Raw genomic sequence first — 14,554 nt, forward strand, 5'->3', positions numbered from 1 at the left:
TGAATGTGATCATGTGATATTCTTGATTTTGTGTAAAAACTGGAGGTATTTGCCACTATCTACCTGCAGATACAAAGGGCAAGCTTGTGTGCTAGCAAATTGAGAAAAAAGGGTGAAAAATTTGGGAATATTGACCATTCTGATTGTTCAGGAGGAATCTGTGGAAGTTGAAGTTAAAAGAATTGAAAATTTGATGGGTTTTGAACTATTCCTTGATTCATTTAACATGTGGGAAGAGTCAACTTTCAGGCAAATCTTGCAAGTAGTATCCAAATTCACTAATTAGTAAGATGACAGCCTTTGAATGGAGGAGATCCTCATGTAGCATCAGCAAATATTTAACTCCTCAGACCTATGGCTTTGGTTAATCTTCTGGGCGAATTAATGAATGTGTAAATATTCATCATTAGTGACTATGTTTGTAGCATCACTAATCACTTATCAGTGCACAAGTCTTTTACAAGAGACATGCTAAACTGATTTTAAAGCTTGAGCATATTTAGGTGCCTGATAAAGCACTGACTTCTCAGTAAGTGAAAGAGGGTAAAAGTGTTCTGCTGGATACGTTTTGTGTGTGCTAATAATAATCAATTTGCACCGTGTTTACAAATAGATTTCTTTTTGGGAGCCTGCTCTTGACATAGTCCCTAGTGAGTGAAAAAAATTAGATTACCATCAACAATTACTGCTTCCAATTTACCTCTGACAGCAGAAGCAGCCTCCAGGGTGGCAGCTCCCTCATTCTGCAGGGATGGAGTGCCGGGGTTTGGTGGGCAGGGGCTGAGCTGGAGCCGTGGCCGGGAGAGCTCCACTCCTCCTCCGAAATTCCTCAGGGGAGGAAGGAGTGGACGGGAGGCCTCCCTCCCCACAAGCAGCTGTGGAATGAGGATGAAATCCAATGTTTATTCTTTCTCCCGGAAACTATAGGAAATGTAGCACTCTAGTACATTGCATAACAGTGTTTGCAGTTGTGATAGGGAAAGCCTGAGCAGGGCACGAGGAGAGTGAGGTGTTAGAAACTTTGTGCTCTCAGGAACAACCACAGTGTGGACTGTGAAGGTATTAAGCTGCTTTAGCAGGGAATTGATCCTTGCTTAAGAGATTCTGAGCATCCTTAAAAGATTTTTGGCTTTCCTTTGATAGGTGCCAGCTGAACTGAGCTGCAGTGCAGTGGCTTGGGAGCATCTGTTGGTGCAAGCAGACAGGAGGATGTGCCTTGTGGCTGGGGAGAGGAACTGGAAGTTGAGTGGCTGCTTTGTTTCCACTCTGCTGCTTAGCCCAGGCAATCTTTTGGTGGAAACTGTCTGTGATTTATGTGCCTTGTAAAGGAGTTGCTCACTTGAGTGCTGTAGTGGTCCAGTCTCCTCCACTGTTGTCAGCTGCAGGAGTGTGGCTCTGCTCTGTGGTGCTCAGGTGGCTGAGAAGCTGAAATGACTGATGATGCCCAGTCTGCACACACAGAACATAAAAATGCTGCCCTTTGTCAGGCAGGTGTGGTGTGAGCTGTCTCTCACTAGCGACACCACTTTACCTGGGAGATCACCTGCCTGTCTGGAGCTGCTCACAAACTGCTGAGCAATATCAGGCAGCTCTCACTAAAGCATTCTTTAGCACAGCAGCTGGAGAAAGCAAATCTTCTGTCACATTCAGAAAATCAAAGTGCTTTCTTCCCAACTGGCTTATGGCAGTAGGAAGAATGAAGCTCTGAGGCTCTGAAATCCATACACAAACTTACTGAGGGTGTGCTGTGTCAGGGTGATGCTCCAGATTGCAGCTGCCTCGTTGGTTTTGTTCAGCTGTTGTCAGCAGGCTGAATGATGGGGAGGAATGGCTCTTTCCTCAATGTGGAAGGTGATGGCTTCCACTAGGTGTGTCAGGAATAGCAGCAAGGTAGGAGAAACCTTTATGTATGAAGAAACTGAAATGTAGCACTTGTTTCTTACACCACAAAAGAAAGCTCTTATGACTGTTACCCTGTCTAGGTGTCTCTTTCTTGTCAATGATGTGTTTTAGTATCATTAGTATATAACCAAAATTCCCCTGAAAACATATGTGGATCATACTCTAGAAACTGAGTACAGAAGGTGGAAATTTATTCGAATTAGAAGTCTCTAATTGCCTTTTAAGTATGAAGTGCATGTTTTGCTCTTCTGTCAGGATTCATCTTCTTGGTTACCTCATCTGGTAGGGAGTGGGAGGAAAAAACCTGTATTAGCAAGATGAGCGCTGTGTTTTCCCCAGGATTTTCTGCATGTTATAGCCAGAATGCCCCTCAATAATTTGTAACTTCAGGGATTGATTTGTTGGCTTTGTACACTTCCAACATGCTTTTGCTGCCTGATAAACTTGTAACTTTATTATTGTAACTTATTGTAACTTTCTTATTCTGTGGCTGAGCTTAAAAGCAATGCTGTGGTGGAGGAGCAGTGTGCAATTCAATACCACAGAAATACACTTCAATTAAAAGGTGCCTAGATATGGGCAAGGACTCTTAGTCAAATATTCATTTAGGGGAGGGGGGGAAACCCAAACAACAAGTTTGTGTGTTGTAGATAAAATTGCTTCTTTGTGATAGCCTGAAACCCCTGTGGAAAATTATTCCTGGGATGTCAGGTAAATCTGCTTTTAAAGGGTTGCATTCAGTGGCCCGGTGAGATGGGAGCAGTGAAGTTCTGATGGATATCCTGAGCAGTTAGGGCAGTTCTAGTTGCTCTAACAGTTCTGTAGTTAGACCAAAGATGTTCCTTCCTGGAATCCCACCTTGACTTTCCCTGATCCATTTGGTGCAGAGTTGCTTCTTTGGCATCTTACACTTGTAAGTGTAATTTCTATGGAATTTCAGAGATGGTCTTATGCTTCTGGGATATGCTGATAATCAAAAATTGTTCAAAGAACTTGCTTAGCAGACACCTTGATTTAAAAACAACACACCCACTTCATTGTGATGCTATTCAGGGAAATGATTCAGTGCAGTTTCAGTGGGTTTAAACAATGGCCTAGTGGCACACCTATTTTGTAGAAAGCAGAGTTTTAAATGGGATGCCTGTTTTCTGCAAGTCTATACATAGCTAGCAGCTGCAAGGTGATACTCAGTAGTATAGATGTCCTGGACAGAGCTCCCCTCATTGCATTCTATTTTCCCATGCACTGAAAACTGCCAAGTGAATTGGAAATACTGAAATGATTTGTTGGATCCTTCAAGTTTTGCTTTCAGGACTGTTTTATCTTGCAGTAAAACATAGCTGGGGCTGAGTTGATTCACACACAGCATACACAGCCAAGTCCATTTTAAAAGGTACACTTGGTTTAGGTTTTTTTCCCCTGCTCTACACACAGGCTGTAATAGCATAACAGCTGATTTATCTTTATCTCTCTGTTCATGGCTAGTTTGAGTTGCAAATAGTGAAATACTGCGGACAGCTCACGGTCTGGAGCTCAGCTTGCAGCCCTTCAGTTCTGTGCATAAATTTGTGTTCAGAAGCAGGAGCAGCAGAGCTGAGGCTGGCAGGGATAAAGATGTGTGTGAGCACACCTTCGTGCTGAGCACTGGTGTGTCAGGGCAGATTCCCAGACTGGAGTCTCTCCGATTCCATGTGAGCTTTGCCTGCTTCATCCCTGCCCACGTGCACCTCGGGCACACATCTGAGTGTGACTGTGCATGGTACTGTACAAATGAGTCAGTTCCTGTTCCTTTGGCTGGAGCTTCGTTAGGAGTTCTCAAAAAAGTATTTCAGAATGTGGATGTGGTCAGCACAGTCATTTTCCAGGCATCTTAAAGGAAACCCACATCAACTGTGAAAGTGACCTTTTAACTCCTCTGTCCTGCCACTGTCAGGGCTCAGGCAGTGCTGGATGGGAAGGCTGCTCTGGCTGCTTTGCTTCCATCTACATCCTCCCTCAATTTGCACTTCTTGCCATTTAGATTAAGTGCCTGGTTATTCTTCAGGAGAATTTCCTTTGGTGTGTCTGTGTATGGCTGATCACTGGTGGCACTACACACACAGTTAGAAACAGCTTCTGACAAACTTTGGGTCATATTTAGTTCTTCACAACATTTTAGCATTGAGAGCAGTTAAAGCCATTAGAACCTGTAGTGTTATTTCTTAGTTCTTAAGGCAGAATGTGGTGAAAAACACTTGTACTGCATCTCCTGGGGTTTAATATATAGCTTCAGCTAAGTAAGTTCTCTTGAAGCCATCAATTATTGAGAGTCTCTTTTTTGAAATGTCAGAGGGATTACTTTCACTGAAAATGTCTGCCTTGTACTGTGAATCTCTGTCTATTTAGAATGACTTATTTTTAAACAACTTTACCAGAGTCTTTCTGCCTTATACCATGGATTTATTGGTTTTTCTTGTGGTTTTGTTTTGGTTTGTTTGTTTGTTTTTGTTGTTGTTTTGTTTTTACATGTTATATTTGTGTTTATGTGCACCAGGATCTAGGCTCTGAATAGCATTATCTCCAAAATTACTGTTTTAATGTACTTCCTTTTCTGATAAGTGCAGCTCTGCCATCTAATTGTCATCTTGTGCTGATGTTTGTGTTCTTGCAGTGCACTGGATTTCCCAGCTATGCAGTGATGCTGTGTCAGGCATTCTGCCAAGAGCAGGGAGATGCTTCCCCTGGGAGCCTTTGGAAGGCTGCTACAGTGGGATGGCAAAGCAAGTCTCCAAATGGGAACACACTCTTCATTTAGGGGAAAATGCTTTGAACCTGTGTTGGAGTGTAGAATTCTCAGGTCTCTTCTCTGGAAATCTGTGCATTATTTACAGTGCTGGTTGTGCTCTATAGGTACAAAAGAATCAGAGTGGAAGAGCTGTGTTATCCATAACTCCAAAGCTTTTGAGTGACTCTGCTTTATTGGTAAAGCATTGAGCTTTCCTTACATTTGACAGGAGAAAGGAATTTTGTTGCATTACTTTGTGTTCACATCAGTAGTTGTGAATCTCTTAAGGACAGAGAGACAAAAAGAAGAATTTGAAGCTGATCATGCCATTAGCAGACACAGAATGGACAGTCAAGAGTGCCTGTCATCCTTGCTGCCTGTCAGAAATGTTCAGGCATGTGGTTTTGTTTGGGTTTCCCCACTCATCTTTAGAAAGGAGTGAGTCTGGCTTTTTGATAGCTGTTCTTGTGTTACTGCTATGCATTACAAGCTGTCAGGCTTAACTAGACTTTACCTAATGATTTATCGGCATGAATTTACCTGGTGTTTTTAAAATATGTTTTGATAATATTTAGAATTTTTAACAGCTGTTATGCTACAAAGGCAATATTTCCTTCATCAGATATGGAGAATAAAAGTATGCAGTGTGTGATTTGAATTTGATATGGCCACATTTCAGTTCTGTTAGATTTGAGTTTTCTCAATGTCATCTTGACCTGTAATAGGAATCTAGTTCTAAAGGCTTTGAAGCAAAGATTAAACTTAATTGCAGCAATGCATCTGACACATGGCTGACTGTTGTACAATATTTTGCAGTGAATGTTGCTTTCCTTGTCCAGGTTGCCTTGCATTTAGATAAACTACTGTGCATGAATATAGAACTGACACTTCTGTGCTTATTGCAGAGATTGCTACTGATATTTTTCTTTTTAGACCAACAAAACATACAGTGACACACTTATGCCAGTGTCTTGCAGCTGTAGAGAGATGGAGACCACTTCACTTGTGAAACCAATCTCCTTTCTGCAGTGCAGTCTTCACCTACAATACTGGTGCAAACACACCTGAAATGCTTGGTCTGCATCCTCTGCTTGCTGATTCATGCTTCAGTTGGTTTTGAGTTTTGCCCTTTTGAAATGCTTGTAGTGTTCTGATGTACCCTAAATCCTTGGGTTGTTTGATCATCCTTGCTGTCCTGGTCTTTGAAACCTTGCCTTTAAGAGAATATTCTGCTGTCATCTGTTCGTGCTGCATCTCTGGTTATGAAAAAGCTTTTGGGCAGAAAGTTGTTGAGTTGGAGCAGATCTGATTCAAAAATGCTCTCTTGTTTATTCTAGTGTACTGTGGCTAATTCAGTACTTGAATACCTTACAATTACTTGGAATAAAAAAAGCAAACAATCTCATAGAACTCTTAAAACTTCTCAGAGGAATAACCAGGACTTGCTCCTGCTCTGCAAAGGTGTTTCTAGGAGTAAGAACAGATAATTCTTGCATTTAGAACAGATGTCCTATTAAGTAGCTGAGTTTAACAATGGCTAATGAGCAGGCATTGCAGTAAGTCAGACTGGGTGGAATAGGGCATAGCCTGGGTTCCTGCAGCTCAGTCTGCTCTGAGCTGGTGTTCTGAGCATGCTGGGAAGCAGCAACAATGGCCCTGCAGTGGAGCTCTCCCCTTGGAGCCTGCAGTCACACACTCCTGAAGCAGTGCTTGCTCAGCCACATCGGGAATGTCATGAGAAGCTCCAGTGAACTCTGCTGTTGTAACACAGTGTCATAACTCTCCCAGAGACCTTCTCAAATTGCAGAATGAGTTTAATCACTGTCCACTGCTACACACTGTTGTAGTGGGGTGTTAATCTCAAAGCTTTGGTAGCAAATACTGTTTAATGCACAGCTCAAAAGTGAGACCACCTTATATTGCTGTGATCTGCTCTTTTGTCATGGCCTGAATCTATTAGCAATCCACACAAGATTAGATATTACTGATATTCCATATTAGCCAGGATTTCCCTTCGAGAGGCCTTCTTCAAACCCACTGGTATTCTTGTCCTTATTCTTTTTCTCAGTATTGTGAACTCCTGTCACCACAGTCACTGCCTGCCCTGAATAAATTTGCCTTCTTCACTTTAAGGTCACTTTGGTGAAGGGCAATATTTCTTCTTGTTTGTCCTGGATATAGTTTTGAATTTTTGAGTATTCCTGAGATTCTTGAGGTATCCCAATTAATTGGATACTTGAGTGAGTTACTTTTCTGTTCTTTCCAGTCACATCTTACACAACAGTCCTGGGCTAATTTTTGCCTTTTTCTTGGAGATGGTCTAAAAACAGTCCATGTTATGGAAAAACTGAAAGATAATCTTAGCAAGATTCTGAGTGGGTAAAACAGCCCAGAGATTGTATCTACCATGAGAGAAGATGCTTCTCCAGCTGGTGCCTCCTCTAATCTGTTTTGTGGGAGTTATATCACTTGCACAAAATATTTCTAGAAGTTCAGGCTTCTCTTCCAAGTTCTGTATTTCCCCTTTTTAAAAAGAGATAAAGTCAAAGTTAAATTTTAATGTCATAATGTGTTCACATGAATTTTTTTACCTACTAAGGTTGTGGGTTTGTGGGGGTTTTTTTCAGGATCCCATTTAAGACTTACCCCAGACTTTTGTGCCTTTTTAGCCTGATTACTGTGACATTTTCTAGAAGTTTAGTGATTAGCACTCACTGTGTACAAACTGCTTTTGCACTCATGGATGCAACCCTGTGTTTTGGCTCCTTCTTAATTATCTGTATGATGTCAGGCAGGAAAGAAAAAGCTGCCTGGCTTTGACTTACATGTGTCACTCAGTCAGTGGCCTTGTGACACAGCTCAGCTGGTGGCCCATGTCACACAGCCCCTGCCCCAAACAGCCCTTTCTGCTGAAATGCTTGGAGAAGGGAAAGCAGCACTGACAGCCACCCATCCACCTCCCCTGCCAAGGCACTTGTTGTGTCCTTGTTCACCTGATCACTCCAGTGAAGTGTGTGTGTGTATTTGTGTGGAAGGAACGGGGGATCTTCATTTAAATGGTTGTTTCAGTCATCTTTTTTTGAAGATCTTCATTTAAATGGCTGTTTCAATCATCTTTTTTTCCCTAGGGATCCTTAATTCTCTCTATACTTTAAAACTCCTCTGCTGGTCAACTTGTAAAGCTGGAAGTGTGTGACTTCTTCCACAGGGTTCCTGGGAGTACCAATTTGGAATAAGAATCTTACTAACTTCAAGAGCATTGATGCCCCTGTCCCTTACACATCACTATTCCTGCTTTCTCCTCAGTTAAATATAGAATATTGCCTATCCAGAGCTGCATGAATTGGTGTTTGTAACCTGTGTGTGACTTGCTGTGACTATTACTTCATGCAAATTTAATACCAGTAAATATTAGCCTGGGTTCTGCAGAATAGATGCCTATTTTAGGAAATTTCTTAGTACATTGTACCTGTTGCTTTTCTGCTAAATGTATTTCTCTTCACCTTTTATGGTCTAAAGGAAGCAAAGTCACGTGGCCTGTGGGATAAACACACATTTAGGTCTCCGTGGCACAGTAGCATGCTCTTGTCATGTGATAATCTTCAGGCAAGATAAAATGTGCCCTTGGCTTTCAGATGTCTCTTGCAGAGCTTTCTTAACACTTGAAGAATTACAAACTTTATTTTTGGTTGTTGAAAGGTGCTTCATCTTCTAAGTAATTTGCAGAACACTTATCTAAAACACCATTTCTGGTTTAACTTCAAATTTTTGGAGACCTTAACTGCATCTGCACTGTATAGTGGGCATCATGTTCAGATTTCCAGATTTCTGAGGGCTTTAATGTCCCCTGATGATTTTTTGGTGTTTACCTTAAGACTACGTGTGTGTTTTTGTTGAAGTTGTAGACTCTGCATTTTCTTTGACACACTTGTAACTTGCCCCCTTGTGTTTCCAGGGCAAAGATTGCTGCTGTGTAAGAAAACTGTGATACCTTGTGTGGCCTTGCTCTGGTTTTGGGATGGTTCTGCCATCTACCAGGGGAGAAAGGTGGCTGTCACCTAAACTGCATGGCTTGGAGGGATAAATTGAGTTGTCCCTGATTCATAAGGCACAGCAATGCCCAAACCATGCTTGTAGTCCAGATTCATAATCCTACAGGATTAATTGGTTTAAAACACCTATCTAGGTACTTTATTTTCTTTCCCCACTTGCCTAGGTCTGCTTGGGGACCAGAGTTACTTTCCCTATAGCACAGGGAACATTTTAAGGATTTTAGGATCAGAAACATTTTAAATTTTCAGCATAGATGTTTTAAGTTTCATATTGCACTTGGCTGAAAGGGAAGGAGTGTGTGTTTACCTCCCCCAACTGAATTCACAGGAAGGCAAGCAGGAGATGGTGGGCAACAGGACAGCGAATGAGTTTTTATTCACCACCCTCCTGTTGCATTTTAGGATGTGATGCAGGGCCAGGTGGCTTTGTAACATCACCTCCATCATTGACTAATTAAGTGCCTTATTTTGTGAAGTTCAAGTAACACAAATGCTGTTCTCCTCTGAAATAAGCACTCACTGCACTTAGAAGAGTAATTATCTCTTAAGTAGGTCCTTGAGAAGGATACAGAAGGATTACACTGTCAGTGCTGAGGGTTAGTCTTGGAAATTGTTGGCACTTGGCTTGTTACCCAACTTCTGGATCAGACTGGTCTCATCCCTGGTATGCTTTCACTTGTTTACTGGGTGCTTGCCATTTCATGCTGGTGTTTTCTTTCTCTGATATTTTCTGCACCTTCAGTATCCAGCATGAATAAATAACAGCGTTACTAAAGATGAGGGCCCCTGTTTTCCACAGAGTGTAGAGGGTGGAACTGTGTGATAGCTTAAATTGAATTGCATGGCAAGGACCTAGCAGGGCTTTCAGAGCCCAGCCATCCAAGATTTTGTGCTGTAGGGGTATTGAGAGAGGCGTGCCTGGGTAATTTCAGCCAGCATCAGAATTTATTAGTATTTAGTCTTAACTTCAGCTGAATTATATCTGCACTAAAATACAATCCTTTGTGATTACCCATTTAGTTTCTGCTCATGTTTCAGCTAGTCAAATTGTTGATATTTGGCATGCTGGGGGTGTGCTGTTGCAAGGAGCATGCATGCTGTTTAGACAAAGAGAATTAAGCTAGCTAAGAAACTGATAAAATAATTCTTTAATGGCTGTTGAATCCTTAACATCTCTACTACAACAAATTGATGTGCTGTGAGCAGCAGCTGTTTGCTTCTTGAGTGGCTGGGTGGGTCTGTTCTGCACATGTTCCACACCCTGATGTGTGCCCAAAAGCTCCTGGGCAGTGAGTGGCAAACCCTGGTGCCACAGGGGCTGTGAATGCTGAGAGGACACTCAGGTTTTTTCACTCTTTTTTTTTTCACCTTTCTGTGCTTTGGCAGCCTCCTGCCCTGTAACCCTGCCTCATGCTTAGAAATGTTTGGTTTGTGTCCATGCAAGCAGCTCTGGCTGTGGGTGTTTCTCTAAAACCTTTGGTGTGCACTGTGCTACCTTCCATATGTCCTGTAAAAACCAGAGCTGGAATCCTCTGGCAAGGTGTTTGTTTAACACTGTGTGCCCAAACAGGAACTTCACTGGCACTGTTTGCTGCCTTTCTATAAAATTCTACCTTACTGCTCATAAACTCGTGCTTTGATGAATAAGTTAATTCAGTTTCTCACATTCTATTACCATCCAGAGGACACTTACAATACACTGGGGTGTGAGCATGCACTAACAATAGCTGACAACTGAATGGTGCTCACTTGCAGAGCAGTGTGGTCCTAATGCAGGCATGACAGAAATTTAGCTCATTACTTCCTAGCATACAGAAGCCTCTAGCTGAGGGACCTTAACTCATGCTTACACCCTTCCATGGAAGTTTTGTGCCACTCTTCAAAGCTGCAGCCTTCATTATTCCATCAGTTTTGTGAACAGCTTGCTTAACTCCTTATGAGACCTATTTTATTATGGCTGTAAAATGTATGTTGAATTAATGTAAGTTGAATTGCAGCTTGGCTTGGTCATTTTTTGCATGCTCAAATAAGTAATTATTTACAACATGCTTTATAGATTTTTGCAGCTAAGTAATTTTCTTATTTGTATCAAATCCTTCAAAGATCATGTCTGTAAGGTCAATGCAAAAATAGGTCCTGGTTAAAGGTAACTGTGTTTTCATTTATCAGCAATCAAAATTTAAAACCAAGTTAGTTAGTTTGCCTTTGAGAATGAGAGTGGTTTTGCCTGTAGGAAGTTGTTCCAGAAGGCTGTGCCAGCTCTGTACCTCCCTAGGCTTGCTCATACTGGTGCTCTGTGGCAAAGCAATTTAAGCAATGTCTTGGGCAGGATTTTCATAAATCTATTCAGCCCAATCAGAAGCTTCACTTAATAGAGCAATGTATAAATAGTGCAGAGAGTCAAGTGACCATCAGCTGGTCTGAATGGGTTTGACCACTCCAGTCACAGGGTCTGAGGTATGCAGGAGCTGGGATCACTGAAAACATGCTTTGCTGCAGAGATATCCTGCCTCTGGAGTAATTATGTAACTGCAGAGGAATTCATGTGTGTGGGAATGAGTTTTAATTGGACACCTGTATTTAATGGTTCACCTTCTGTGTCATTACCGTGGGCTTTTAAGAAAGAAAAGTTGGTGCCTTGATTAACTTTTCCATTTTGTTAAGTGCTGTGTATTGCAGGGCAGAGCTGAGCTCCACATTATGCATTTCCTTTATAAACTCTGTGCCTACTCTCTTGAAACAATGCACTGATCTGTTTCACTGAATTCAGAACTTAAGACAGAATGGCTCTTTGCCTAAGTTCATATTAGGTAATTAGAAGTTCTTGGCATGCTTGGTAAATGCTGAAATTCCATTGTGTTGTGCATTAGGCATGGGGAAATATTTCTTCAACTGCAGTGCCAGTGCACTAAATTATGTGTTTTGGCTGTCCCTTGTGATGGCTTTATTAAATCTCAGTGAAACTGTCAGCTCTGGACTTGCAGGGATGCTGCCTTGCTTTTCTTTGGGAAGTTACTGAAGCTGGCATCCAGGTAATAATTTTTTTAAATTATTTTTATTAAAAGTATCCAGCTTCCCCACTTGTAAATATCACAGTATGGATTCCAAACAAACCAGTAAAATGGCTATTTCTTTGAGTTCAGTTCACTTGACACCAGAGGCTGTGCTGTCCAGGACAAAAACATTTTACCAGATTCAGTAGCTTCATGGGAAGAGCTATTGTCCAAACACAAGTAATTGGTATTTCCCTTCTCCTTTTCCCCGCCCACCAAAATATTTGTACTGAAGAGCTTTCCCCTGCCTCACTACAGGTATTAATGCTTGTCAGTGCCATCCCTGTGCTTAGAATGTATTGGCCCATGATGTGACTCTGACAGCAGAGCTGTTTGAGAGCCTGATTGCTCCCTTTCCTATCAATTCCACATCTACACCTTGGATTTTACATGGTTACATGTTTAAAAGTTACAACTTTAATCCAAACCAGACAGCAATGGTGGCCTGTGCATCCTTTGTGTTTCCAGCCCTGAGTGATGCACCTGATGATCATTCAGTCTTATTAAACATACCTGGATTCAGCAGGTAAAGGTGTGAGTCTGTTAGGAGGTGATTCACAAGTTTTGTGATCACCTGCATTTGTATTTAATGCACAACACACATCCAGGTTTCTTTCTAATTGTAGCATGATGTGGTGATAGGCTCAGTTGCATCTTGCTTTTTTTGGCAATAAACCTTTATATTAGAACAGTTCACCAGTGTCAAAAGCTTTGCCTGTTGGATTTGGATGATGACAGATGGTGGGCTTTTTTCAGAAACTTGGCATTTTTTGCTTTCATGAAGCAGTGAGACTCCAGTCTGCACAAATTCCAAACCAGGCTCTGCTCAGGATTATGGCACAGCTCGAGGCTTCAGGTTACATATGTGCAGAGAGCTCCTGCATCTCTGAGGTGTTCACAAACCTCCTCCCTTTCCCTTCCTGCAGAAGATCTGAATTTGAAGTGGCCCAACTCTTTGTCATGTGTGGGGCTGGACTTTTTCCTGCTGGCCCGGGTGGTTCTGGGATAAAGTTGAGTGCAATGCACACCTTAGAGGTCTGGGGGAACTTCAGAAGTCTGGGTGTTCTTACAAAACTACTCAGCAGCTGCCCCCCAGCATCAGCTGCCCTAAAACAGAGGGTGATGTCTGGGTTCAAGGCTCTGCCCATCCCCTCACCTCACTTGTCCTCTTACAGTTTCAGGGGCTCTGGCTAAAACACACAAATGACAGAATAATGTAACAAATCAAAAGTTTTTTTCATTAAAATAAAAATTTCTAATTTAAAAATAACATTTGTAGCACCAAAAGTTTTGCAAAGCTGCTGTCTGAGCCTCTTGGCCTCTCCTTGCAGACAGAGTGACCTTGCTGTTCTGCCTTGTTCCAGAACCTGCCTGCCTGAGGATGGGAGGGGAGATGTTTCCTCTGAGTGGCCCCAAGCTCAAAGTGCCTGTGGAGGAGAAGTTCTCTCTCCTTGTTTCAGGGGCAAGGATCCTTTGCCTCCTGGTGCTGCTGGGCCCTGGCTGGGAGGGAAGCTGAGGTGTTGTTTTCTGAGGCTAGAAATGGCTTTAGCTCTGAGCTGCAGCATGGTGGCAACACTGCAGTGGGTTATGTTGGCTTCTGTTGAGCAGGATTGAAGGCAGGGAAGGGAGGGATTGTTGCCTGTGGAAGGAGGGAGAAGTGCACAGGTTGCAGTGAATGAGTTGTGCAAATCTCTGCTCCAGCACAGAAATGTCCAATTCCCAGCTTCAGTGCCACTGCTCTCGTGCCTCTGGTTCCTTTTCCTGGGAAACCTCCCTGTTCTGCAGGCTCCAGAGGCTGCCATAGGTACATATGGCTAAATAATGTTTGTTCATCATTAATAAATGTTATTTGTGAAACTCTCTTGTGGAAAAAGTTTAGCAGTGCCTACATGGTTATATTTATGTATATATTCTTTTCCAGAAGTATCTGACAGCAAGCTGTTCTCTTATTTCCTTTGCAATTGACCTTGAATCACTGCTGCTATTGCTGTAATTGAATCAAACATTAGTGGTAAAAAGTGCTCAAAAATTATTAAAAATACATAAAAGTTCTTACAGTCAGTTTTGGTTTTGTGTTTAAAAAGAAGGAAAAAAAAGCACTTGGCAGGCTGATGGTTATTAAAATACTCTGTCATTGAAGTTGAAAATCTTCCCAGATAAATGTTTTATTTAAACAAATACTTGAAATATTTAATGAGCAGTTCTAATTTGATGGGCATTTTTTGTTTTTACCAATAATGACATTTCTTGCAATGGAAATCTTAACACATGCAAGACTTCAAGGAGCTACCTGGAGGACATTTCAGCCACCACTGAAAGGCCAAGCTGGGCATGAACCCACTGGGATTTTCCTCAGATGTGCTGTTCTGTGCTGGGGCAGTTCCTGAGCTGGCACAGAGGAGCCAGGATTTCTTCATTTCACAGCACAGACAGAAGAATTTCCAACCACCATGAATGGGAGATTTTTATGCAAAGGCTTGATGTGCTGGACTGGATTCTAATAGAAACTGACTGAGAGTCTTTCCTTAGCTCTGCTAAATCACACTGGAGTTGTACTTGTTTCCCACTGCAATGTGGGTTGTGTTTTCCCATTCCAGTATTGCCTCTCTGCCTGTAAATTTACTTTTATTTACTGAATGCCCTTTCTGACACACTACGAACAGCCTGGTTTTGCATAATTCATGGGTTTTTTTATGTCATTTTGTACAATATTGCTGGAGGATTAAGAAGAAACTTAACATGACTTTGGTTCTGCCATTATTCTACTTCACATTTGTGAGCAG

At 42.0% G+C, this 14,554-nt stretch overlaps 1 long non-coding RNA gene across 1 annotated transcript in view; it reads left to right on the forward strand.

Annotated features, from left to right (window-relative positions):
* Positions 1–14,554, forward strand: part of LOC141728123 (uncharacterized) — a 112,559-nt gene that overhangs the window by 83,619 nt on the left and 14,386 nt on the right. The gene's annotated exons all lie outside the window — the stretch shown is intronic.

The sequence above is a fragment of the Zonotrichia albicollis genome, chromosome 2 (assembly GCF_047830755.1).
Source record: "Zonotrichia albicollis isolate bZonAlb1 chromosome 2, bZonAlb1.hap1, whole genome shotgun sequence".
NCBI lineage: Eukaryota > Metazoa > Chordata > Aves > Passeriformes > Passerellidae > Zonotrichia > Zonotrichia albicollis.